This window comes from Arachis ipaensis, chromosome B09, assembly GCF_000816755.2.
Source record: "Arachis ipaensis cultivar K30076 chromosome B09, Araip1.1, whole genome shotgun sequence".
Classification (NCBI taxonomy): Eukaryota; Viridiplantae; Streptophyta; class Magnoliopsida; order Fabales; family Fabaceae; genus Arachis; species Arachis ipaensis.
Window position 1 is genome coordinate 119,686,084 of NC_029793.2, and position 5,684 is coordinate 119,691,767.

Below are 5,684 nucleotides of genomic sequence, written 5' to 3' on the forward strand. Positions count from 1 at the left end.
TCGGTGACTTTGGTGTTCAAGGCTTCCAGCTGCTGCGCCGTCGAGTCGCCGTCGTCGTCCTGCTGTCGGTGGAAGGTTAGTGAATTTGTTTTTGAGTTTGAGCTGTCAAACCCAAAAAACCCCTAAGCTGCTTCAGGTTTTTTGGTTGTTTCCAATCCAGCACAGCCTTAGATGAGAGCGAAAGTGACCCTTGGATTTCTTTTTCCTCTGTTTCAATCAGCTTTTCATTTTTTTTTTAAATTTGTGTATTAGTCTTTTGTTATTCAGTCTTTTAAGCATTTAGTCAAATATTCAAGTTGTAGCAGCACTTCATTGCTTCAAAGTTCAAACAAAACAAAATTGAGACAATTCAAGAATAAGCTAAAAAGTGTGAAGAAACCGAGTCTTTCTACCAAAAATTACTTAGCTAAAATCAAGAAATTTGTTTTTTATTTTGAGCTGTTTCAGTGTTATGAATTTGATTTTGAATGTCTGATGAGTGATTTTTGATTTTGAATCTGAAATTAATTAATTTATGATCAGTGTTTTGAATTTGAAATTTGCGATCAGTGATTTGTTATGCTGCATTGCTGCTGTTGGTATTTAATTTGTTGTTGAAATAGTTACTGATTTGTTGAAATAGTTACTTATTTGTTTAATTTCTGAATGCTCGGTTCTTCTTCTTTCTTTTAATTTCTGAAATTTTTGTTCAAATTTTCTTGTAATATTTTGTAATGTTTTGTATGTTTGTTGCTGTTATGTAATTGCTGGTTGCTGGGTGCAGGTTTAGTGTCATCACTGATTTTGGAATGTTTTATAATGTACAATGTTTGTTGTTGTTTTGTAGTTACTGTTTTGTAATTACTGGTTGCAGGTTTAGTTTGATTATTGGTTAATGTTTTGTAATGTTTGGTGCTGAAGGCTGATTGTTGAGTTCAGATATAGTTGTTTATTTTGACTTGGGTAAAGAGACTTAGGGTCATTTTTCCTGCCTTGTACCAATTCAGATGATTATTTTCAGAGGATGAGCACTTATTTATGTATCTTGAGAAACTGTTTCTGTTTGTTATGAGCACTTAGTTTCACCAAGAAAGCTTAGTTTCGCCAAATGGTCCTCAAAGCAACTCATCCAAAATGCTACTGCACAAATCCAAGTCTATTGTCTCTTAAAGCCTGCATGCTCTTTCATTTGGTGAAGTCTTTCTAGCAGTAGTCCACTGCCAACTTTGTTATTAATAATGTTATCAAATTTGTTTATCCAAGTACTATGTTTATTTTTTTCAGTTGGATTTATGATAATTCATTTGATATTCTTCCTATTCTTGTGAGATATTTCTTTTAACATTTTGTGTACTGATGAGGAATTGTACTTGCTTGGTATCATGCTTTCATCTGGAAATTTTGTATTTACTATAAAAAAAAAAAAGAAATCCTAAAAAAGAAATTTACCACTCCATTGGAAAAATTTCATACTACCCTATACCCTCAACTTAATACTTGCATATTTATAATTTATTTATTATTTTATTCTAAAACAGTTTTTTCGGTTGAACCACCGGTTGAACCGATTGGACCAATAAACCAGTGAACCAGTGACTAGAACGGTTTGATGACTGGTTCGATTCTCAGAACCTTGGTTATTTTGCTCTCTGTGTATTTGACTCAGTAGAACTATTTTCATTTGTCTTGGTTGACTATACCAAACTTAACTTTGATGCTATTTTGTTTTATGCTTGAATTATTATGGACTGCATTGCTTTTTCTCCATTTTTTGCAAGGACCCTCCTTGATGACAAAAGGGGGAGAAGAGAAAAAGGAGGAGAAGAGAAAAAGGGCTGAATTAAAATTATTATGTTTCACTGATTTATTGAGCTGTTTTGCTTTGTATGTTTCATTGATTTGTTGCCCTGTTTTGTTCTTTTTTATGCTCTGATATGGCTATGTTTTAAGCACTTTGTGTTAGGGGATTAATTTTGACTTGAGCTTTGATTGTCATTGATAAATTTATTTGCTCAAATGCATATGTGCTGACTGGACTAGGGAATTTTATTAAGGTGTTTGAAAAATATTTTCTTGTGAAAATATGGCTCGGTCTTAAAGGATCCAAATTCTTGAAATTTTTATCTTTTAGGAATCCTTTGGAGCATGTACACAGTTTTTGCATTCTTGAATATTGTGTTAATCAGGCACACATTAAGGGGGAGCATTTTGAATAATTGAAAGGGGGAGCATTCGGCCAAATCATCAAGGGAGTTTTCTAATCCAAATCCTTTTCAATTCAGCTTTAATAATGTTTGTCATCAAGGGGGAGATTGTTGAGTTTGGAAAACTTATATTTAATTAAATGATGATCAAACATTATTAAAATATAAATTAAGAAATTATTAAAATTAAGTGTCTTATTTAATGCTTCCAATAGTTTGTTTGATATGTTTATTAGTGTGCAAGAGGAAGAAATTAATTTCCTATTGGGTCAAAAAGATAGAGCAGCCCACTTTGGTCAAAGAATTATTTTAGTTGTGTGCAAATTCAATTCAAACATAAAGTGGCTGCAATTTGAAATGAAGATAAGCCCAAATCATAAGCCCATATTGATAAAACAAATAAAGAAGGAAATGGCCCAAGGATGCCATACGTTGATCACAAAAACAAAGGGCCCAATTTTGTTGAAGCATGTTTTGGTTACAAATTCACTTTGGTGGAATCCAAATTTTAATCAAATTGAATGCATGCCTTCCACGGATGCCTTTCTCAATGGGTGATGGAATTTAAATTTTAATTAACTAGGATTTATTGCATGCCTTGGAAACAAAAAAGAGAAAGTTCAATTTGATTTGATGGCCTTTAATGTTTTACACGTTACTAGGCAAAGACTATGGAAAGTTGGTTTTAATTAATTTTATTTGATTTCATTCATTACTTCCATTTGAAAGCTTATCACTCTTCTCTCTCTTCTCTTTCTTTGTATTCGGTCACCTCACTGTCAGAAAAGAAAATAGTAGAAGCAAGCTCTCAGATGAAGGAAGAAGAAGCTAGAAGAAAGAAAAGGGCTAAAGTAATGATGTCCTTAGCAAAAAGAAGATCCACGGTATGGTGTGGCTGAGATCTTTGCCACTTATGGTAAGATGCGGTAAGGAAGTCTCAAGCTCTCCATAACTGAAAATGGAAGAGATCCAACTCGGTCAGAGAAGAAGATCCCTTGGGTATGGCTCGTCTCTACTTTTGATCAACCATCACAGAAGGTAGCTACTGTAGCTACGTGGAGGAAGAGGCAAAAGATAGAGCAGATGGAGCTGTCAAGCATCAAGGAATCATCAAGGGTCAGGAATCCTTCTTGGAGAGCAAGTCAAGATAGAAGGCACAGATTGATGAAGGTTGGTGAGAAGAGATGAAGAAGAGGTAATTGCATGTTGGATTTTACATTCGGTTCTCTCTCTTCTCTTTCTGGTCGAACCAGTTTTGTATTGAAGAAGAAGAAGATTAGCTCGGTTGAACCGTTTCAACCTTGGAGGCTTCCCCTTCTATAATAAGGGTGAACAGCGAAGGCTTGAAGTAAGGAGACAGTGAGTGAAAAGCACAGAGTTCTCATAGCTACCCAAGCTAATAGAAGTTCTTCTCCTTCAATATTCTTCATGTTGTATTTCTCTATTTAATTTTGTCTATCTTGAGTCTCATGGAAAAAGGCAAACGGTGAGGTTTGTATGAAAAAGCCATAGAGCGAAAAAAGACAGAGTATAGAAAATTAAAAGAAAAAGCCATAGATGTCCTAGAGGTCCTTTGTACATCTGTATTGTGTTTCATGATTTTGTGGGAATTCTCTTGCAAGTTTGGTTAGCACTTAGCAGTTGAAAGCTTGGTAGGTGACTGATGAACGGATTTTTGCTAGTAAAGAATTCACAATAAATTCTCGTTGCTAGTATAGTTTCTAAACCAACAAAGAATCCTTTCATACAAAAACTTGTTTGTCACTAAAGCAAACCCAATAAAATAAACCAAAGTATTTAATCCTCAGATCGTCTCTCAAGGAATTGCAGGGAGGTGTTCTTGTTATTGGTTATGAGATAGTATATTTTTGGGTTTTTGAAAGGTTGAACAAGGAATGTCAATAACAAGAAAGTAAACTAATAACTAAGAAAGCTCTTGGCAAGGTATGAGAATTAGAAGTCCTATCCTAGCTATCCTTATTAATTGTGATGAGAATTGTCCATTGCTCCCACCTAGTTAACCTTTAACTATGAAGGAAAGTCAAGTGGATAAATCAATTTGATTCCTCAAGTCCTAGTCAACTCCTAAGGAAAGACTAGCTTTAGAGGGATCCAAATCAACTAGCAACTTTAAATTATCAATCAACAAAGGAGTTTGATAACTCAAGAGTCTCCAATTACTCAACCAAAACCAAAAGGAGAGAAATCTACACTAAAATCCAACCAAGCATTTTATCAAACACTTGGAAAGCACAACATAAAAACATAGAAAACTAGCAAGGAATATTAAATCTAAACCAACAATTGCAAGCATCAATGATAACAATTATAGGAAGAAGAAATAAACATGAAATACCTCGAATTGCATTAAATAGAAAATCAAATCTAACATGAGAATTCATAAACTAAATTGGAAACATAGAGTAATCAACAAGAGAAATAAATAAACCAAAATACTAGAACAAATAAGAGTAGAAGAAAACTAAATTAAAGCAAAGTAGAAATCTGAGATTAAGAAAAGTTAAACCTAAAATCCTAAAACCTAGAGAGAGGAGAGAGCCTGTCTCCCTAGAAACTACATCTAAAACCTAAAATTCTATGAATGAAAGTTGCATGCCTGAATGAATGATTCCCCTACTCTACAGCCTCTAATATGTGTTTTTCAGGCTAAAAACTGGGCCAAAAACAGCCCAGAAATCACCCCCAGCAATTTCTGATACGTCCAGCACATGGTTCGGTCACGCGTACGCGTCGCTTGTCTGCCGCACCATCCACGCGTACACGTGATGCACACGTACGTGTCCCTAAACGCTAGGCAACTATGGCAAATTTTATATCATTTTGAAGCCCCGGATGTTAGCTTTCCAACACAACTAGAACCGCCACATTTAGACCTATGTAGCTCAAGTTATGATGGATTTAGTACAAAGAGGTTAGGCTTGACAGCTCAGCAATTCCTTCAATTTCTTGTATTCCTTCCACTTTTGCATGCTTCCTTTCCATCCTCTAAGCCATTCCTGCCCTATAAACCCTGAAATCACTTAACACACATATCAAGGCATCGAATGGTAATAAGAGAGGATTAAAATTAGCAAACTTAGGGCCAAAGAAGCATGTTTTCAATCATAGCACAAAATTATGAAGGAAAATGTAAAACATGCGAATTCAATGAATAAGTGTGAGAATAGTGGATAAAATCCACTCAATTAAGCACAAGATGTACCACAAAATAGTGGTGCATCAAATCTCCCCACACTTAAACATTAGCATGTCCTCATGCTAAGCTCAAGAGAGACTATAAGAGTGAAGAATAATGGTAGAAAGTATGAAATGCAACCTATCTATATGAATGCAACTATATGCAAAAATGATTCTACCTACTTGGTTAAAAGTAAACAAATTCTCCAAGACAAACATAAACTGGATTCCACTAATTCAAATCACAAAATAAAGTACAAGTAATCTTGCAGAAGAAAATAGCTCATGAAAGCCGGGAACAAA